The 23,424-nt window shown below is 37.4% G+C and overlaps 1 protein-coding gene across 1 annotated transcript in view; it reads left to right on the plus strand.

Annotated features, from left to right (window-relative positions):
- The first annotated feature begins 362 nt into the window (after window positions 1–362).
- The window catches only part of NMNAT3 (nicotinamide nucleotide adenylyltransferase 3), a 151,117-nt gene continuing 128,055 nt past the window's right edge, over window positions 363–23,424 (plus strand). The window contains exon 1 of the mRNA XM_044669981.1: window positions 363–484. The gene's annotated coding sequence lies outside the window, so the exon portion shown is untranslated. The remainder of the gene's footprint in view (window positions 485–23,424) is intronic.

A 23,424-nucleotide genomic window follows, 5' to 3' on the forward strand; every position in this document is an offset into this window, starting at 1 on the left:
GAAAAGAAAAAACGGCCCCTGAGTTTTTGAGCGCGCGCCTAACTGGGCCCCGGAAGAGACATTTAAGGTGAAGGTGGCGCAGCGTGCAAGGCGGACATAAGGTAGTACATCCCAACACATTTCAGTCGGTCTGGGCCCAGAAGGTGTTTCGGTCTCATACCGAGGGAACGCGGGGATTGGAGAATTTCGCTAGAGTCCTCCTCCTGGGCGATAACTTGACCAATGCCTGGGATGTGGCGGGAGTAGGGGGCGGGGAGAGGGCTGTGAAGGGTTGAGGCCCCGCCTTCCACGAGCAACCTTTTTCTTCCCAGGAGCTTGGGGGTGGGGCGGAGAGGGAGCGCGAGCGCATTCAGCACCTGTTTTGCCCTGACTGCGCTGAGTGAGCCCTGGCCTAATTGAGGGGCCAGCTCAGTCTAACTTGTTGAGGGGTCGCGGCAGGATTAGCTACTTGTGCGGTGCACCTTTAAGTCATGAATCCGCCCAGGTAAGAGTTGTTCCCCTGATGGCACTTGCGCTCTGTAAGGAAGGTGAAAACTACTCTAGCTGAAGGCTGTTTTGACATTCATGTAATTTGTCTCTACGAGTGCACACATCCAATTAAAATGTTTCCAATGCTCCCTCCTTCCAGGGCTTTTCTTTTTAAGCCACATGGAGCTTTTCCCTGGGACGACCTTTAAGACTTCTTATTTCTGATGTAGAATGTTAGGCCAGTCGTTGAATAGCATGAAGTTGTAATGTGATTATCCTGCTTCCTGGTGTTTGCAGATGTGACCCCGGAGGCCTCCAGCTGAGAGGGGCCTTTATGATCTCCTTCTAGATTACTTTATTTCCCAGGACAGGATGAGGTCTGCTTACAGTATTTCTCATATACGTGATTATCCTAGAAAGGGACGCTGTGCGAAGCAATGGAGGGAATTCTGAACTGGGAGTCAGGAAACCGTGGGTCCTTAGATTTAGAGCTGGAAGCGCCAATTAGTCATGTAACTCCAAGCTCCTCATTTTACGGGCGATGCCCAAAGAGGTGAGTACACTTGTCCAAGGTAACTCAGTACAAAACAGCAGAGCTGGAATTCCAACTCAGGTCCACAAACTCAATAAATACAAACCTTTTCCCACTGTCAACCCAAATCAGGTTAGTCTTTTCAGGAAAATGAGAGTATTGAATTACTCAATCTCCAGTAACATCCAGTTCTGAAATTTTATGGTTTTGTGATACAAACTATACTTATTGTTTCCTCTGTTTTTTAATGTTTAACTTTCCCTTTCCCCCATCATATCCTATTTTTTGTTAAGGTTTCTTTAATTCCATGAAGCTTTTCTTGACTACTCAGAAATCCCACTGAATTTGCAGGCTCTATCATGTCATTTAGCACTTAATTATATAATGATTCCTCTACTAAAGCTAGGGATGTTGTTAAATAAACCACTCTCCAAAAAAGAAGAAAAAGTACATATGACACTTTAAATTTTAACCTGCATTATTAATATTTTCTCATTACTTTCTTAAGTCTAGACAATTCTCAAACCAACAAAACAAAATTATGTAGGTGTGTCAGTTTTCAGTTGTAAATCCCCACACTGAAAACTGGTCAGTTCCAGCACCCCCCTGACTAAAATTTTATTCTTGTGGGGAGGACCCTTAAAAACTTCTTGATTTTACAGATTAGGGCAAACTCTGGCTAATCCCATCAAGATGGAAAATCTTTAATATGTATCCTATATTGGTTCTTGCCTGAGGCTAGGCAAAATTAGGGGGGAGAGGCATCTTGCCAAGAAGGTTAACTGCCAGGTGCTTAATTTTTTTACCCCAGTAATTAAAAAAAATTAAGATGTAAACTATTTACTTGGTAGAAGGAATATTGACACCAGCGAAGTCACGAAACTTGAGGTATTTGCTATCTGGACTGTTTCATTAGACTTGTAAACTTATTGAGCAGGGAACATGCCATTTATTTCTCTCATATTCCCTAAACTAGACCACTTAGCTCTTGGTAGATGCCCTGCAAATACTTCTTGGTTGATTTATTTTCCTTTGTTTCAATTATGTTGATTCAATCACCTCCATTATTTTGTCTATATAGACATAGTCCATTTACTTGATGAAAAATAAGAGAACAGACCACATGAGGCTTCATGCACAATTTCTTATTAAACAAAACAGTGAAGCATATGAAAGTAGAAGAGTATTTGTGCAATCTCACAGTTCCATCTTTTAGACAGTGGATAATATCTCAAAAGCCTGAAAAAATGAATTCATCCAATTAAGGCATTTATTCTTCTTCTATGGGCACTATACTATGTGTATAAATGTATATTTACATATATATATATATATCTTTTTTTTTAAGAAGGAAAAATGGGAGTATTAATGGTACAGCAGGTGGAACACTGGATTTAGAGTCAGAAGACCTGAATGACTCTTCCTCTCATTTACTTTGACACTATTAGATTTGTGTCTTTAACTGTAGAAAAGAAGAGCTTGGATTAAATGACTTCTAAGGTCCCTTCCAGATTTAGCAATATTGTACTTATAATGGTTAAAAATTATGGGGATACTGTTTACTGTGGTTGTTTGAATTTAAAGGAGAAGCATATACAGAAATGTGTTATTCAATATTAAAGAGGTACCAATAAAGAAAATATTCCAACCAAATTCCAGCTTCCAGATGGGATTCTACTTAACAATAGAAAATACAGGACAGTTGCAGAGCCAGCTGACTTCAAGTTAACGTCTTTCACTTACCCTTCATTCATTTAAATAATTCAAAATTTTCTTCCATGTAACCTGCAAAAAGTAACATTTAATACCACTAAATTATCAGGCTAAGAGAACACGCCATGTAGCATTTATATTGCCCTATCAAATGCTGTAGAACTATACCAATCTCATGATCTCCAAAAATCAAAAAAACAAAAACTATCATTGATTTTCCAGAACATCACCTCATGTGGTATTGTTGCATATACTATACTTTCAAACGTGATCAATGTGTGTTTTTTTGTTGTTACTAGGGAATACTCATTAGTGAAGGGAGGGGATTAGAGGTTTATTTAGAAAATTAATATATTTTAAAAGCAAAATATGCCAGTAAAACTAAAAAAAAAGAAAAAGAAAAGTCCTTAGATTTAGGAATATGATGAGATATTCTAAAGCACTGTGTCCTAATCTGGGCCAGGTAAATCAGTGGATAGGGAGAAGAGGGGGTACTCAGAATTATTAAATGAGGTCCACAAATCTATATGTGTACTAAGTATTATAATTTTGATTTTTATTTTGCGCTATATTAAGGGAAGTAGTCATACTAGCTAAGTGTCAGCTACTAAGTGTCAAAGGTGGAATTTAAACTTGTCTTCCTGACTTTGAGGCCAATACTGCATCCAAGATGATTTACTACTTAACAAATATATATATAGAATAGATTGAGATGAATGAAGTAAAAAATCATTTAAAAATATTTGAATTCATGGTAGATTTTTCTCATGATATATCTTATTAATTAATACTAAGACAGCTAATAACCTATATGAGTCCATAATGTTTTTTTTTTAAACCCTTGCCTTCTGTCTTGGAGTCAATACTGTGTATTGGTTCCAAGGCAGAAGAGTGGTAAGGGTAGGCAATGAGGGTCAAGTGACTTGCCCAGGGTCACACAGCTGGGAAGTGTCTGAGGCCAGATTTGAACCTAGGACCTCCCTCTCTAGGCCTGGCTCTCAATCCACTGAGCTACCCAGCTGCCCCCCATAATGCTTTTAATGTTTAAAAGATACTAAAAAGATCAAAGAAAAATGAAGAGGGCCTATGTGAACGTAAATATTTATAGCAGCTCTTTTTCAGATGGTAAGGAACTAGAAACTAAAGGAATGTTCATTAATTGGGTAAGGGCCGAATAAAATATGGCTTATGAGCATAATTGAATACTGTTTTGGTTGTAATGGGTTCAGGGAATTATTTTTTCTTGACTAAGCATATTTGTTACAAGTGTTTTTTTTTTCATTTTTTCCTTTTTCTTTAAATTAGTTGGGGTTATGGAAGAATAAATGCTTGTTCATTTTAAAAATGAAATGAAAAGAAAGTCTCAAACTCAAAAATGTTGGAAACTATTGCCTAAGGGACTGAAGTATTTAGTATGTATCACATGTAGATAACAACATATCACTTGGAGAAGAACAAAATGGATGTGAGAATAGATGTCTCAAATTTTATCTTCTGGATATTGTTACCCATAGCTGTATGCAACCAAGATGATAATATTATAATGACTGTGCATACCACACAAGCCTTTAGGGTAGAGAGTTCTGACAATGACAAGGCTAACTCATAGTGAGAGGGCTTTCATATATACAACTGTTATCTTCCAGTGTCAGTTCATGCCCTTAAACCAATATATTTCCTGCTGGTAAAGAATGAAGAATAGAGCAGAATGTCCTTTAAAAAACAAAGTGTGTCTCATTAATAGCATCAGTAATGTTTTATATTTTACTTAATATGACAAATAAACAATTGATTCACATTTATCTTAAACACTTTTAAAAGGGAATATTAGTGATATTTCATTTATAAAGAGATTTTCTTTGAATGTATTCATTCATAAACCTAGTACTTGTTGGAAGTTCATAGTTGGGATTTTATAAACATTTTAAGATACCTCAAAACAGTGTATTTTAGAAACCAAGGAGTGATTCAATTCCATTATTCAGTTGATAGCTGCATACTCCTATCAGACGCAAGAATGTTAGTGAGCTAACATTAGAATTACAATGTTTGGACCTATATTAAAGATATTATTTCTCCCTCTCTAATATAAAACTAAAGTAACCTACAAAAGATTACTAGTTCTTGTTTGAATTGTCTAGGTATCACAGTATTGATTATACCTAGAAGGGAAAAGAAACCGAAACTTCCCCTTAAACAGCTTGTTTGTTAGCCATACATTTTTTTAAAGAAGTGATTTAACAAAAATAAAGAGAACATATCACATTATGTCCCCTGAAGCAGAGAAAAAATTATTACTATATAAAAACTAAAGAAAATAAACAATCTCTGGTAATATACTTATTAGTTTATGGCTTTTAGGTCTCTGAGATTTAGCCTTCACTATGCTTTCAAAGTGACCTTTGTAATGGAATAGCTCCTAAGTAACTTCTTACATTTTTTTTTTCAGCAAGATTTAAGCAGAGGGGAGAAAGAGTCCACTTAAATTTTTCACCCTCAAAGATTGGTATTCAAACAAAAATTTTACACTTTTAAAAGGGAATATTAGTGTTATTCATTTACAAAGAGATTTTCTTTGAATGTATTCATTAGTAAACCTAGTACTTGTTCATAGTTGAGAGTTTTTTTCTCTTTTTCATCCACTTGTTTTTTCTTATTTAGAAACTCAATTTATTCTAATTGACTATTTCCATTTGAAGGTGGAAAGGGAAGAATCTTGACAGTAAAGCATTTCTAGCTCACCACAGGAAATATGCATTCAGTACTCATACAAAGAAAAGAAAGTGATTGAGGTCTGATGGGAAAAGTTTAACAGCTGTAGAATTGATACAGCTTTAGCTAGTTTCTAGTCAAGAGCTCATGTAAAAGCCAGAAGGAGCAGCTGTTAACATAACTCAGCAATGTTTGTTTCCTTTCAATGAGTTTTTTAACCCAAAAGCTCATTAGTTGGTCTTCTGTAAGTTTAAGAAATACAGTCCACGCTTCATTCTGTGAGTTGTAAGGTATGGGGAAAGCTCAAGAGGGGATTGAGGCTCAGTATGGAATTATGAGGTGATCCATGCATAGGATTCCAGTAAAGAATAGGTGGATTCAGATCATCAAATTTTTTTTCTTAGAATGATGAAAGGGAATGTAGAATATTTACTCTGAATTTGAGTCCTAGCTCTATCATTTATTAGCAGTGTAATTACTTGTTACTTAACTTTTCAGCCTGAGTTCCTTTAATAGAAAAGGGCTAATAATATTTGACAATGCATACCTTATAGGGATCTTGTGAGTATCAAAATTAGAGTTAATAAGTCACCTTAAAATACAGCACATTGATTGGATAGGGAACTAGCTTCAGAGTCAGAAAGACATCAATTCATGTATTATCTCTGCCACATACTAGCTGTTTAAATCCTGGTCAAGTCACTTAGATTCTCAGTGCCTCAGGCAACTCTTTTAGATTATAAATTGTTGAACAGTTCCTGATGTGCTGTGGTAGAGGAAGTTTTCTTATTGGAAGCTGCCCACACCAAGAAAATCACAGGTCTACATTGAGGGGGGAAAAACACCTTAATGATTAGGCTTCATAGGTGCATAATTCAATTTAAAACTCTGATTTCTTGGCAATCAAACCTCCTAATACCTTGAAGAGGTAGACACAGCATACCTGTTTCATAAATTATTATCTTTTAAACTTTTATCTTCTGTCTTAGTATCAGCCTAAGACAGAAGAGCAGGAAATACTAAGGAATTGGGGTTAAGTGACTTGCCCAGGATCACACAGCTAGGAAGTATTTGAGGCCAGATTTGACCTCAGGACCTCCCAACTCCTGGTACTCTATCTGCTATGCTACCTAGCTGTACCTGTTTCATAAATTACTAAATTGGAGTTTATCAATTATTTTTATACCATTGGCTTTTAGATGTTCATTTGCAAAGATAAAAATCTGAATGAATTGTTATAAGAAAATCATTTATTTATTTGCTTATTTATTTTGGAATTGGTACCCCAGAGTTGCCTTAACTTTAATTTCTCTAACTACTAGTAATTTAGAATCACATGACTATAGATAGTTTAATTATTTTGAGAACTGCCTGTTTGTATCTCCTAACCATACATTAATTGGGAAATGACATATTCTTATATATTTGACTCATTTCTGTATCTGAGAAATGAAACCTTTATTAGAAAGACTTATTATGAAAATTTAACCATTATGATTACTGTATATTAATTAATTTCCATCCAATCCCCTCCCCATTTATCCTTTTCTGCCTTTCATTCTTTCCATCCTGAAAAGCATTTAGCTTCTGACCACCACATCCCCCAATTTGTCCTCTTTTTTTTTTATCAGCCCCTCACCTTCTCCCATCCCCTTCCCAAGGCGAGATAGATTTCTATTGCCCAATTGATTGTATATGTAATTCCCTCTTTGAGCCAATTTCATAAGGTTCAAGCACTCCCCTCCCCATCTTCCCTTCCACTGTAAAAGCTCTTTCATGCCTCTTTTATGTAAGATAATTTAACCATTCTATTTTTCTTCTGTCCTCCTCTCCCAATACCTTTCTCTTTTTCACCTCTTATTTTTAATTTTTTTATATCATCTCCTCAAACTTAACTTAACATCCTTGCCCTCTGTCTATGTTTACTCCTAACTGCCCTAATAATGATAAAGTTCTTAGGAGTTACAAGAATCATCTTTCCATGTAGTGATGTAAATAGTTTAACCTAATTGATTGTCTTTTGATTTCTCTTTTCTGTTACCGTCTCTTGAATCTTATATTTGAGAATCAAATTTTCCTTTCAGTTCTGGTTTTTTCATCAGGAATGTTTGAAAGTCTTCTATTTCATTGAATACCCATTTTATCCCCTGAAGGATTATGCTCAGTTCTGCTGAATGGATGATTCTTGTTTGAAATCCTAGCTCCTTTACCCTCTGAAATATCTAATTCTAGGTCCTCATATATTTTAATGTAGAAGCTGCTAGATATTGTGTTTTTCAAACTTTGGCTCCATGATATTTGAATTGTTTCTTTTCTTGGCTTCTTACAATAATTCTTGACATGTGAGTTCTGGAATTTGGCAATATTCTTGGGCATTATCCTTATGGAAACTCAGGAGGAAGTTGGTAGATTATTTTAATTTCTGATTAACATTCTAGCTCTAGTTATCAGGGCAGTTTTTCTTGGTAATTTCCTAAAAGATGATGCCTAAGCTCTTTTTTTGATCATGGTTTTCAGGTAGCCAATAATTTCTTAGATGATTTCTCCTGGATTTATTTTCCAGGTCAGTGGTCAGTTGTTTTTCCAATGAGATATTTCAATTTTTTTTTCAATCTTTTGACTTTGATTTTTCCCCTTGATGTTTCATGAAGTCATTGACTTCCATATTCTAATTTTTAAGACATTATTTTCTTCAGTGAGCTTTTGCATGTCCTTTTCAATGTGGCCAATTCTGTTTTTAAGGAGTTCTTCTCTTCAGTATATTTTTTGCCTCTTCCAATTAGCCATTCTGTTTTTTAAGGTATAATTTTCTTCAGTGATTTTTGTGTGCCATGCCACCTTTACTATTAGCTCTTTTGTCATGACTTTCCAGCATCACTCTCATTTCTTTTTCTGGTTTTTCTTCTACCTCTCTGATTTGATTTCATAAATCCTTTTTGAATTACTAAAATTCTAGCCCTTAACTTGCCTATTGTGCTATCCATAGGCCCCAAGGTTTATCAGGTTCTGCACTGAATCAGTCTTGCTGTTGGTCTTGACCTTGTTAAATTAGGTTCCCAGTAGAAAGTGGCTAATGTTTGAAACTAATTGGTCTAGGAATTCTTGAGTTCCAGCCCATTTCATCTTTTATCTTCATTTCACTAGAAGTAAAGAAGTGATGGCTTAAAAATTATAGGATCATGCATTTAGAGATAGAAGATCTTTAAGCTAAATTCCATATTTTGTAGAGGAGGGAATGGAGACCCAGGGAGGAAGAAGAAACAAGATCACACAAAAATCAGAGGCAAAGCTGGCGAAATGGCACTAATTCTCATCTAGCAAGTGCAAGTTTATCGTGTTTTGTTTTGTTTTTAACTTTACCACACTGCCTTAATCAAGCAAGAAATCTTTATTAAGCAAATACTACATGCCAGGCACAGTTAGGTACCAGGAATACAGTAACAAATATGAAACAGCCCCTACCCTCTAGGAGCTTACATCCTAATGAGGGAGGCATGGGGTGCCTGTAAGAATATTGTAAGATCTCTTGTCACAATGATGCACTTTCTGGCCTCATTTCCCCTAATTTCGCCTTGCAGTTTGGGGTTCTCAAAGAATGGCTACTCTTGCTATTTCCCTGAGGGTTCTAGGGGTGATGCTGAAGAGGCTATTCATGAGTATTATCATTTATGATCTCTAAAAGTATGCTTCCCATCAGTCAAACTTAACTAATTTTTTAATAGGGTAGTCACTAAGGAGTTATACCAGGAACATTTGTTCTAGAAACATCTCCAGAGGTCTGGAGATACCTGCTTCCCTTAGACAAAGGAAAAGGTTGGCTCAGAGACCACATGTAACCAAAGGCAAAAGTAATACCTGTAGGTTATTGAGAGTAGGGGGGGAAATAATTTATTATAGTCATACCTAGTTTTATGGCACTTTGTAGATACTGTGTTTTTAAAAATTTAAGGTTTGTGGTAACCCTGTATCAAGTATATCAGCATCATTTTTCCAACAGTATATGTTCATATCATGTTTCTGTGTCACATTTTGGTTATACAGTATTTCAAATTTTTTTCATTATTATTTTATCTGTTTTAGTGATCTGTGCTGTAAAAGGGAAAAAGGGTTTTTTTATTAGATATTAATATTTAAAGGTGTGGTTGCCAAGGAACTGACTAAATACCAATTCCTAAAATGAATTTAGTAATTTATTTACCAAATATAGGAGAGAGTGGAAGTAGAGAAATGAGAAGAGGGTAGAGTAAGAGATCTAACTTAATGAACTAGATTTGTATTCAAGTCTGGGCTTTACTCCAGCTGGGGAGAAACTAAAAGTCAGTTAACAAGGGATTTAGCCACAAGGGCTTCTCCCAATCAAGGGAGCCTCCTGAGGCCTGTATCTCCAGGGAAGTTAAAGTAGTCAGTTAGCCTTTTTCACTCACCAAGGTCTCAGGGTCCCAGCCAGAATTCCTTCAAGTCCAAACCATGAACAAGAAGAGAGCTGAACTCTCTTTTAAAGGGGCTTCTTTTGCATCACTTCCTGTGCCTTTCTCTTAGTTTATGTGTCCAATCATAACAGATGCTTTGCTTAGCCTGGGCAGTCAGTAAATTTTGATTTGTCACTCACTCTAGCACACATGGGTCACAGATCTCCCAACTTGTGAATTAAGTGGGATGTTCTCACCTTTGGTGATTAGATTAAGGATGGGCAGAGCAGATTTAATTTCATTATCACAATATTTTAATTGTTTTGGGGCACTAGGAACTATGCCCATATAAGTCAGTGAACTTAATTGATAAATATAGTGGTATTCTGACTACTACTGATGGGCCATCCCCTCTCTCTCTCTCTCTCTCTCTCCCCCTCTCCCCCTCTCCCCCTTCCCTCTTTCTCCTCCCTCTCCTCCAGCTTCACTATTATTCCCTGAGACACAATATTGAAATTAGGCCAGTTAATAACACTACAATGACCTCTAAGTAGTGTTCAGATGAACACGGATGCAGCAAATTTCATTGTCTTACTTTAAGAAATTGCCACAGCCACCCCAGCCTTCAGCAACAACAACCCACAAGGAGGCAGGGCTCTCCATGAGCAAAATGATGACGACGTGCTGAAGATATAGATGTTGATTAGCAATTTTTAACAAAAAAGTTTTCTTAATTATGTACCTTTTTAAATGACATCATACCATTGCATACTTAATAGACTATACTATAACATAATTGTAACTTTTATATGTGTTGAGAAATCTAGAATATTGCTTGATCCCTGTAACTCTAGAATACTGGAGATGAATCCTAGGTATGTTGGGTTTCCCCAGGTCCTGGATCTACCCCTAAAGCATTCTTATTTTGGGTTACCACATCTAAGACTTGTGATGATCCACCCAATCTCATGTTTTAGGTTCTCTTGTGTTTGAGTCAAATTGTCCTCTGGGCAAAATTGCTTTACTGTATATACCTGTCATTCCTATGTAGTATTATAAGAGAATAGGGTTTTCTGTATACTACCACTATTAGGCTGGGTTTTAGTAGTAATAATCTGAGATATTAATCTGAGGGAGCTTTGGTTTGGTTCCCCTGATGGCTGGTGCAGGGACACCCAAGTCCTACCCCCCAGCTGGATGGTATAATAACTGCCCTTCTTTATAACAGTGCCCAGGCAGGATCCCTAAAGGTCAATGGACAGGTAACCCTTTCAGGTCCCACCTGGGGTTGATTGATTATTGGTATTGGGCTCTATCAGCCTTGGATAGTGTTCATCTAACTGCGTTTCTCCCTCCCCAGAGTGGTGATGGAATAACTACTCCAGGAAGGTACTTAATAATTTTATCTATGTTGTTTAACAAGGGAAAGGAATGATCAGGAAAGGGTTGGGAATAGGTGACCCTATCACTAAATCTATGACAATAATCCCTCAGGACTGTAGGCTGTTCAGTAATGCTCGGTTTGTTCTTCACTTCCTCTGTCTCAGCATGGCCACAGCCAAACCAGAGTAAGCAAGCTGTTTGGATGACACAAACCTCGATGATTTCTCTCAGCTTCTTACTGCTCGTTGTTTGCCAGTTCTACAGCCTTCAGGAAATGCCACCCTTTACCACCCTCTTCTTCTTCTCCTTCCCAGATCCCCTCCAGGCTCCGGGATACCTAAATATCTAGAGATGGTTTAGGTACCTAAATATCTAGGGATTCAGAGAGAATCAGAGGATCCACAGGTCAATCAGTGTTCAAGATCAAGTGTCCAAGGCAAGAGTTTAGGCAAGGCTCAGCCAAAGCAAAGCCAAGGTCCCAAAAGACAAGGGGTCCAAGGGGTCCCTGTAAGGGGGCTCCTAGGGTATTTATATCCTTTCTGGACAACTGCCTTTCCTCCTGTCCTCATGGCCTCTGGGAACATTCCGATGTCCAACTGTCTTCACCTGTCAATCAAGGTGTGACTCTCAACTCCCAGGGTTTGAATATGACAGTAGATACCTTCATCTAAATCCTATATAATATAAACCTTCCACAACCTGGATGAGACTGCTTTCCTGCTCTCTCCTCTCCACAAAATGACCTATTAAACTTCTTTTTAAAACTATTTCTGATTTTGGGGTCTATATTGGCAAACAAGAGGTCATTTTTTCCCTTTCCTTTCATTGCAACAAGGTGGTAAAGGAGATATAGTGCTACAGTCAGGAAGAGTTGAGTTCAAATCCTGCCTCAAACACATACTAGCTATTTAATCCTAGGCAAGTTACTTAACCATTTTTGCCTAATTTTTCTTTTCCATAAAATGAGCTGGAGTAGGAAATGGCAAACCATTCTAGTATCTTTTTCAAGAAAACCCCAAATGGGGTCATGAAGAATCAGTTATGGCTGAAAATGACTGAATAACAACTACATATAAGTCTTCCCTTGGGCATAGCTCTTTGCAAGGCTTTGTACCTTTGTAGAGTCATGAAGCCACCTTTCTTCAATGTTAGCTTATGATAATGACGTTTTCATTAGCCATTACTATTAGAATTAGAGTGTGCTATCCTTGACAGTCAAGATCATTTTCCCCTTGGTCTACTCAGGACTTAGCAATGTTTGGCACACAGTAAGTACTTAATAAATATTTTCTTGATTCTCTTTCTGATTCTAATATATAAATTAGAAGAGAGAATTACCAAGTTCATTTTGTACTTAAAAAATAGTTTCAGTTAGAGGTGATATAATTCCAAATTAAAGGGAGAGATTAATAAGACATATCAGGTAATTTAATGGCTTGGTTGCTAGTTTCATTGCAGCACTGTCATAGTGAGAGGGATTGCTCTTTCTAGAGCTCTTAATTTTTCTGGAGTGTACTAGCATCTTTTGTAGCTTGGGAAACTTTTCTGAGAACTCTTTTTGATAGTGAGAGCTTTCTAACCTTTAGTAGAGGACCCTTGTACTATATGATAGGACAGTGATGGTGAACCTTTTAGAGACCAAGTGCCTCACCCCACCACCCTCCTTGCCCCAGACAGGGGAGGGAGGAAGTGCTCCCAATGGGCTGCTAGGCAGAGGGGCAGGTCATGTAAGAAATGTCCTTAGGTGCATATGGAGTGGGGAAGGGGATCAGCTTAGCCCAGAGTCCCTGTGGCTTTCTAGTAATGAACTCTGGCTGGTCATGATGCATGTACCCACAGAGAGGGCTTGGCATGACCTCTCCAGCACATGTGCCATAGGTTTACCATCAAAGCACTAAGAGGTGCCTGCTTGACCAGGGCCCATCTATAGACCTTGTCTTTCAGCTTCATTGGAGTTCTATTCATCACATTGACAAAATTTCCACTTTTTTAAACCTTACCTTCTATCTTAGAATCAATAGTAGATTTCAGTTCCATAGCAGAGTAGGAGTAAGGACTAGGCAATAAGGGTTAAGTGACTTGCCCAGGATCACATATCTAAGAAGTATCTGAGGCCACATTTGGATCCAGGACTCCAGTCTCTAGACAGCCTCTGAATCCACTGAGCCCCCCCTAATTTTTCCATAGTTCTCAACAGCAGTGATTAATTTCCATGGGGTTGCTAATTTTTTAGAATTTTAACATCTTAACTCCTTTATTGGGAGACAGTCTTCTCTATACCTGCCCCACAGAAATGAGACACCTTTACCTCCAATTATTTATACTTTGGAAGACTTCTGGTACTCACTGAAGGTTTCAGAATGTTGAACCTAGAACAAGGAAGACCTGGAGTTAAAATCCCATTTGTGATTCTAGCTGTGACCTTGGGCAAATCTTTAAATCTCTGAAATTTGTTTCCTTATCTGTAAAATAAAGGGGCTTAATGGTATGGCTTTGAAGGTACCTTCCAGCTCTTAATATTTGGTCTCTTATCTTCCATAGCATGCTTGATGAGGCCAAATTAAATCTAAGTTCATAGGAGATAGAGTTGGAAAGGACCTTAAAAATCATCTAGTCTAACTCATTTTACACTAAAGTGACTTGCCTAGGGTTATTCAGGTATTAAGTAGGAGAGTCAGAGTTTGAACCAAGTTCTTTGACCCCAAATCCAGTGCCCTGGATGCTGTCTCTTATTTCCAGTTCACTTATCTGACAGGATTCTGAGAAAAGCACAATCTTATTATGAGACATTTCTCTTATTCTAGGAAGAAATTGTCCATGTTATTACTGTATGTTTAAAATATTGGAATTCTCTGAAACAATAAGATAGAATTCTCTGAAGGGACCATTTCACAGGGGTTCAGGGACCAATCATCAAGTGACTCATCAGCTGGTGGAATCTAGCGAAATTGGTAATGCCATTAGCTGGGTCAGACAAAGGTTTGAAATAATGTACATTGGACCACACAGGTGTCTACGTCTTTTCAATTTTGTAAATCAGTTGAGAATAAACATACAATGGAAACACCTTCTGGCCAGAAGCTATAACTTAATGAGAAGGGTAGCAAAAGGAACCAAATTTCAAATTAAAAAAGAAAGGCAACTATTTTGGACCCTGAAGAGAATGTGTGGAGGATAACATTTTGGGCTTTAAAATAGGGCAGCTAGATATAAAACACCACCTGAAATGAGTCTAGGTTAGAGTGACAAGCTAGTTAGAGATAAGAGATCTTAGCTTTAATTTAAGGGAAGAACCTAGTCTTGTTTATGCTTAAATATATTTGGCTAGGTCCCAAAGATGCATCAAAGGATAATAAAGACTATCTATCCTATTGAAGACAGATCTAGGGGTCATCAATGGGGTTAGCCACATACAGAAGGATGAGTATAATATGCAAGGGTAGACACATTTAAAATGTTTTTTAAAATATACTTTAGTCCAGAAAATTGCATTTTTTTTGTTTGTGTGACAAACTGGTTGTATGTGCTTTAGTGAAGCATTCAAAACCTCCAGTGGATAGTAACCCTCTGGGGACATAATTTTCAAACTTTGCTTTAGGCACTCAGATAGCTTTCTTGGCTTTTCTGTAGATAGGGTTAAACTGAAGGCTTTTTATAATGTTTCTATAATTCATTGACTCTATACTATTGTTCAGTATTTTGCTTTCCCACCTAATTCCTTTGGAAAACTTTTTAACTCAAAGTAGCGAGAGGAAAAAAGGTTTGCTGACATCTGGCCCAGAGAAGCAGAGGGAACATTGACATTCTCTTAGTTATATTTCTTCACACATATCACCATTCCATCTCATCTACAGACTCAACACTGCTATCTTCCACTTCTGTGCCTTTACATAAACTATATCTGCTCTTTGCCAGAAATGCATGTCTTCCTCATTACCATCTTTCATAATTTTTATTTGGAATAGTAACTTAACTCGCATGTAACCTCTTCTCATAAGCTTCTCTCATCCCCCAAAGTTTTTAGGGTTCCCTCTCTCCTCAAATTACCTTCTAGTTACCTTCTCTGTATTTTACTCAGTTCAGTGCAAATTCCTCAAAGCAAATAATTGTGTTGTGCCTTGTGTATACAGACTTGATTATGAATCCTTGATCTGATCAATTTTGGTGTTCCTTCCAATGATATATTACAATATATTCATGTCTCCTTGCCTTGTGTGACTCTTGTCTGTATCCTCCTATAAATTTACAGTGAAGGATCTACCTACTTTGTTGGAGGCCTTCTTTGATTTCTTCTGTTATCAAGAGGATACCCAACTGAACATTTGGACTTTCCATCTGTTATCCTTCACTGACCACACAACCACCAAATCTTCTTTTGATCATAAGTTTCCTAGATAACATCTTTTACTCAGATCCATCTCCAGAATTCCTCATTTATTGTGTAGCAAGGTCCTCTCACAACCACAATATCCTTCCCCATTGCCCTCTATGTGTTACTTATTTTTAAATCTTCAGAGGTTATAGTGTTCGGTGACTCAAAGTCATATACAGTATTGAATATTAGTATTAGATACTGAATCTTTATTCTTGAGAGATGTTTGGGATCACTAACAAAGCTTTACAGTTTCCTAGAGGCAGTCCAAACCACTCTATTGTCATTATAATTCTAGTCCCAATTGTCCTTTTGTGTCATTTATATATACATACATATGTATTTGTGTGTGTTTGTAGAGAGATATAGACACCCAAACACAAGTTTAGACATGTGATTTCATTCGTGTTGTGGTTTCCTGGGGGAGAAAATTCCATCTACTGAGGTAGATCAGCAACTCTTTTTTTTTTTTTTTTAAACCCTTACCTACTGTCTTGAAGTCAATACTGTGTGTTGGCTCCAAGGCAGAAGAGTGGTTAGGGCTAGGCAATGGGGGTTAAGTGACTTGCCCACGGTCACACAGCTAGCTGGTAAGTGTCTGAGAGCAGATTTGAACCTAGGACCTCCCATCTCTAGGCCTGGCTCTCATTCCACTGAACTATCCTGCCCTCTAGATCAGCAACTCTTAGATATTTTATACTCTTATAGAATTGCCAGGGGCACTGAGGTTGAATGATTTGGCCAAGATTATGTAATTGGTATAAGTAAGAATTTGTACCCAAGTTTTCCTAAGCTGGGCTCTCTATCTACTGCAGTGATGGGCCAACTTTTTAAAGAGGGGCCAAAGGAAAGGAAATGCTCATCTGTCAGTCTGTTTCTAAGGCAACTCTTTCGAAGTTTCATTGTACTGTATCCTACTCATCGTGTTTGTCAGATTAGGAATAATGTCAGGCAGTTGGATAGAACATTTCAGGGGGCTGAATCTGGCCTGTGGGCAGTAGTTTGCCCGTCAATGCACTATGGCATATTGCTTCTGATGGACATAGATGATGTTCATCTGACAGTATCATAATCTAAGGAATTCATTCATCCATTTGATTGTTTCTGTGTAGATAGGCCAAGTTTTCTGAGTGGTTATTGATTGGAAGAGGCTCTCAAATGCATATATAATATGGGTTAATAAGTATTTACTGAGTTGAATTGATGTTCTCTGTGTCTACTTCTAGTACCACCATCCTCAATATGTTATAATTTAGCAGGAATGCACACAATACAAGGGAATACAACTATAAGCACTTAGGGAAATCCACACAATTCACCAGACTTCCCAAGGCTGCATTCCTATGCCATTTTCTTGCTTTTATTTCCTTCAAACCAGTCGAGAGAGAGAAAGAGAGAGAGAGAGAGAGAGAGAGAGAGAGAGAGAGAGAGAGAGAGCGAGCGCTTCCTTAGAAATAATGGCAAAAATTTCTACTCCACAGGTGGATTTCTTTGCCTCACTGATATGGCAATTCTTATCATTTTACTGCTTTATATTGTAACTTTCATAAGTGAACATTTGCCTTATCTTGCCAAAATGTAGGCCTTCAAATCACTTCCCATCTACACCATATGGTCATTTCCCCCTCTTTCTAGAACTCTTATTTCCCCATTTTAATATAAGCTCTTTGAGGGTAGGGACTTGTTTGCTTGTATTCATGTCTTCTTCACTTAGTACATAGTAAATATTTATAAATGTTTATCCTATATACTTATCTACTAAAATTATACTACTTTGCATTGTTATCTATGTACACATTGGAAATTAACAGTATATCTATGTCTGTGTGTATGTCTCCTTATTTATTTTATAAATTTTTGAGAACAAGGACCTAGTATATTTCTTTTTAACATCAAACATAGCCCCTTGTTGAACATATATCAAGTCACTTAAATATTTTTTGATTGATTAATAGTTTGAAGAAACCTTAATAAAATATAGTCTTTCCTCTAAGGAGAATATCTAAGATGACTGAATTATGTATTTTCTTGCTTGCTATCATAAAATTATGTTTTTTTGTTAAATTAGAAAGAAAGGCATCTTGAAAATGATAGGAACTTGAAATAAGTCAGATTTGCATTTAGTTTTAAAGATTTTTTATAGAATGCAGTAGGTAGAGGTGATTCAGAATTCTTGAATTTCAGATTAATGAGAACAAATATAAATTAGGCAAGCATGAAAGCAGAGTTAAGAATAGCTTTGCTTAAAATAGATCTTGTGATTGTCAACAAGTGTGTTTATACATCTTTAAACGTCTGCTCACTGATTTCCTCCTATTTTTGTTGCTCTTTTTATTGTGTAAAGAAAACTTGATCCTTCAAACTTGGCCAGGAGTCAGAGGGTTCAAAGAGAACTGTTTGACTTGGAAGAAGCAGCATATTTTGGCAGGCGGCAGGTGACTTTAAATCACTGTTGGAAAGGAGTGAGGATATCTACATGATTCCACAACTGAAAATCTAGTAGAAATTAGGACAAGTTTGAGCAATAATTTTAGCAAAATGAATATTTAATAATATTGCTAGCAAATATCTCCTCCTTCTTGTTGTTGTTCGGTTGTTTTAGCCATGTTTGACTCTCCATGATCTTATTTGGACTTTTCATGGTGAAGATATCTTGCCATTTCCTTCTCTAGCTCATTTTATAGAAGAGGAAACTGAAGCAAGCAGGATTAAGTGATTTTCCCAGGGTTATATACTTAGTACATGTCTGAAAACAGATTTGAACTCAGAAAGATGAGTGTTCCTGACTTCAGGTCCAACACACTCTCCATTGTGCCTCCTAGCTGTCCATATTTTAGCTACTCAAATTCGCAGGTCAGTTCTATAAATTCAGTAAGAGTTGACCTCCGATAAATATTTTCTGGGCCACTAATCTTTTCTGGTCTTTGTGTGCTGCTTAAGAAGTTCCTAGTCTTAATTAATTGGGATAATGGTGAATACTTTGTGAACCAGGGTCATCCTGAGGATGACCTGAGGATGATTGGGGATTGTTAAAGTTATTTCTTTGCTCATTTTGTCAAAGAAAAAATATATTAATACCATACACTGAATTTTAGATATAAACTGCCAGAAACAATTTTTATTAATTTAATGTTATTCTGATTCAAAATGAATGCCTAACTTAGTAAGAAATGTCCAGATTGGCATTATAGCTCCCTCCTCCTTTGTCCATGCCTTGAGACATCAACTTAAGGTAACATTTATAGAATCTTGAACAAAGAAAATATTATAATATGTTAAAATAAAATTTTAGGTTAATGTTACAAAGTAATAATCACCTGATCTTCAACTAAAACTACTGTAAGGGGAAAAAAGGGATTTTATGGGTTCAATATATTAAAAGATGGTCGCCAGAGGATTGAACTATTATCAATCCTCAATTAAGAATAATCTCAAGTCAAAATTGACTTTTATGGAAGTTTATTTACAATTAAGAAGAGAGAGAGGGGAAATAAGGAAATAAGAATCTAACCCAGTAGGTAATTTACTACGTTCCTCTAGTTAATCCAGGTAGATCTTAACCCTCAGCAGAGAGTTAGAGGGCCAGAGGCTCAGAAGTGAATGAAGCAAAACTTCATTCACAGAGTCTTATTAAAAGAAGTTTTTTAAAGAGAAGTTCAGGAAGATTCAGTCAGTCTTTAAACTCATCACGTGGAATTCAAAGAAGATTTTTAAAGCAACCTCACCAGGGTCTCAGAGTTCCAACACTCCTCCATGAATCAGAAGAGGTCTGTCACCAGACTCCGTCTTCAACCAAAGACCTCTCACTCACTCCACTCTCTCTTTTTAAAGGGGTCACTTATGTGTCACTTCCTGTGCCTTCCCCTAGCTTGCCTGTCCAATCACAATAGACCCTTTCTCATAGAATGCGTAGGGGGCAGTCAGTGGATTCTGATTCATCACTCACTCTAGCACACATGGGTTACGGACCTCCCAGAATTAGAGGTGTTCTCACCTTTGGTGATTAAATCTAAAGATGGGCAGTGTAGACTTAATCTAATTATCATACTACTTAGTTCTAATTCTGAGTGAAGGGATGAATCATAGCACTCATCTCTTGAGGGGATGAGGAGAGCAATAATCTTAACTATTGAAGAGATATTTCTCCTTCTACCTTAGTCTTTATTCTCAGCCTCTTTCACATTTCCCTAAAGGGAAAAAATTTTAAGCTGGAGAAAACACTGTTTCTTAATATTTAAGTTAAACTAAAAGAGCAGTTTTCAGAATGCTTTTATAACATCTATCAAGGAATCCTGTGTGATCTTTTATAGTCAGCTTACAGTAAATATAATGGAATCTTGCATTTGCTATACTTCTTAACTCTGAAAATGTGATCTGCTACACAAAATAACCTGTAAATGCCTACCTGTGCCCTGTTTTCTGTTTGTTGATCTCCTTCCAACTTATCTATAAGTAAATGTTCTTTGTGAGTTCCAGGAAAGTGTCATGGTGAGAAGTTACAATGGAACTGAGGTAGCTCTATAGTTACATCCTCTCTTACATCCTTAATAAGCGAAAAGGGGAAGAAATAAATTCCCTGAGAAGCCTCCAGAAAGAATTGTGTCTCTAATAACAAAAGTATGAGGAAACAAGGGAGCAGGCGAAAGGGGGAAAAACCCTTCCTGTATGGTGATATTTTGGATGAAAAGATCCTACGGGGAATTTTAACAAAAGGAAAAAAAAATTAACCCCAATAGTTTTCACAGAAATAAAGCTGATTAAAACACAACAAACTTGATTAAAAACAAGCAAACAAACAAACAAACAAAACTTTTGAAGCAATGAAAAAGGACCTGATTTTAGTAAGGGGAGATTTAATGGTTATAATAAAGAGATTTTATATCAATAAAAACAAAGATGAATTGAAAACAAAGAAAGCAACATAGAGAAAAATGGGACAAGTGTTTGTTGGCTAAGGAGCAGCTTTGTGCTTTTTTGGCTTTCTGGTTTGGGTACCTTCTTTGAAAAACTTTTGTAGGATTCTAGTTCTTTTCCTGTTTCCTACTTTTTGTCATTCAGAATAGGATATGGATTGGCATTAAATCTGTGATTTCATCTAAGTTTGGAACTCTCAGGTGAGAAAACTCCTTTTAGCAATGTAGATTTACACCTTCTCAGTGACTTTAAGCCTTATAAGAGTTTTCTGAAGGCCTGAGATGTTAGTTGACTTGCTTAGGGATACATAGACAGGATGTGTCTAAAATACATTTGAACCCAGGTTTACCTAGTTTATAGGCTAGCTTTCTGTCCACTAGGAAAAGCTGTTTGTCATGTGCTATCTGGTCCCTGACCTGGAACCTTCTATTATTTAGTGTTGTCTTTGGTGCTGTCATCCATAACCTCAGATAACATTGCTTTCCCAAAGTTATAACTGGAATTATATGTGGATCTGTAGGTATGGTCAGAAAATGTAAGGAAGTAGAGAAGATGCTAGATGCTGTTCCCATAGAAAGGTAAGAGAATCAATCAATGCTATGAACCAGTGGCAGTTTTGCTGTAATAACAGAATAGCAGTTGACCTTTACATAGCACTTGAGGGCTTGCAATTTGCTTATTATTTCATGTGATCCTCACAACAGCCCTATAAAGTTCAGGTACTGCATACAAGTGGTATTATCCCCATTTTGCAGGTGGGGAAACTGAAGCCTATAGAGGTTAAGTGACTTTCTCATTATCACACAGCTAATAAAAGTGGAATTTGAACCAAAGTCTCTAAGTTCATCAGACTTTCCACTATATTATGCTGCTCTGGGAATTTAAGATCATTTAGGGCAAACACAATTGAAGGTAAGTTTATAGGAATGGTAAATAAAGGTGAAGCAGTCCAGATAAGTGTAAAATGTAGAGTTTATTGGTGTTCTTTATGAAAAAAAATTGCTCATTATCAGGGTTTATTTAGTGTCCTTAGTGAGATCATTATTAAATGAATTGGGAAACAGTGTTCATAATCATTGCCACAAGGGAGAATTCTCTTAGAAGAATTATTAGTATGTGAATAGTCAAAAGGGTTTGAGAGAGGAGCTTCCGGGTTAAGATGGCGGCAGAGTAAGAAGCAGCTCTTAACCTCTCCTGACCGAAACATACAAAACTCCTCAAGGGGACATAAAAACAAGTCCAGACGAACGGAGGAACCCCACAACAGGGCACAGCGTGGAAGGTACGTGGAATCGAGACATTTCCAGGCTAAAAAGGGCTCTCACTCACTCAATCGCGAGCTGAGCAACCGCCCCACCCCCTCCACACTCACCTATAGCTCCGAACCCAGCTAAAAAGAAATAGAGCAAGTTTGGGGCACCCATCGAGTCATCAGCAGCTCCGGGACCTGTTCCTGACAGCAGCAAGACTTAGGACCCCATTAAGTCAAAAAAAGCACGCGAAATCTGAGCGCGCGCGCCGGAGCAGGACGCTGGGCGCAGAGAGCCGGCTGAGTAGAGGCGTGGGTGGAGGCAGAACTAAGCCTAAGTGGGGAACCAGTGCAGACGGGTATACGACTGTGGAAACAGCGCCCTGAGACTTGTAAAGAAACCTCCAGCAGAGGATCAAGCAAGAGGGCCCACCAGGGGGCTTGACCTTGGAAAAAACCAGAATTCAGACCTCAGGAGCCAATAGATTGGGAACAGACACTGAGCCCGAGGATAAAGCTGAGAAGCTGCTGGGCTAATGATGGCTACTCAGCATCAGGAGGTTCAGAAGAGAAAGAATAATAACAAAAAGAAGAAGTCTTTAACACTCGACAGCTTTTACACAGAGAAAATCCAGACAACCGAGCAAACAGAGGAGGAGAACAAACAAGCATCCGGACCCTCCTCAAATAAGGAAAACTCCTCACAAGCTATGGAAGAGTTCAAAACTGAGATTCTGAGGAAAATGGAAGAGATCTGGCAAGAAAATAACAGTTTAAAAGGTAGAATCTTGCAATTGGAAAGTGAGGCTCAGAAATCAAATGAACTGATAAGCAAATTGAACACCAGAAATGACAAGATTGAAAAGGAATACCAAAAGATTATAGCCGAAAACCAAAAGATTATAGCCGATAACCAGTCCCTAAAGGCTAGAGTCGAGCAATTAGAAACCAATGATCTCTCAAGACAACAAGAACAAATAAAACAAAGTCAAAAGACTGAAAAAATAGAAGGAAATATGAAATATCTCAATGAGAGAGTGACAGACCAAGAAAACCGGTCTAGAAGAGACAATTTGAGAATAATTGGTCTTCCAGAAAACCCAGAAATTAATAGAAACCTGGACTCCGTACTAAAAGAAATTATTCAGCAAAATTGCCCTGAAGTCCTACAACAAGAGGGCAATATAGACATCGAAAGGATCCATAGAACACCCACCATATTCGACCCAGAGAAGAAATCGGTTAGAAATATTATTGCCAAATTCAAAAGCTTTCAAGCGAAAGAAAAAATCTTACAAGAAGCCAGAAAGAGACAATTCAAATATCAAGGAGCACCAATCAGGATCACACAGGATCTGGCAGCCTCCACACTAAAAGACCGTAAGGCTTGGAATACAATATTCAGAAAGGCAAGAGAGCTGGGCCTGCAACCACGGATCAACTACCCATCAAAATTGACTATATATTTCCAGGGGAAAGTATGGGCATTCAACAAAATTGAAGAATTCCAGGTATTTGCACAGAAAAGACCAGGGCTGAATGGAAAGTTTGATATCGAACCACAAAAATCGAGAGAAACCTGAAAAGGTAAATAAGTTACAGAGGGAAAAGAAAGAAAACTTGTAATTTTTAAATTTGCCTTTTTAAGGGCCTCAGTGAGATCTAATTATCT

Source organism: Gracilinanus agilis, chromosome 3, assembly GCF_016433145.1.
Source record: "Gracilinanus agilis isolate LMUSP501 chromosome 3, AgileGrace, whole genome shotgun sequence".
NCBI classification, from domain to species: domain Eukaryota; kingdom Metazoa; phylum Chordata; class Mammalia; order Didelphimorphia; family Didelphidae; genus Gracilinanus; species Gracilinanus agilis.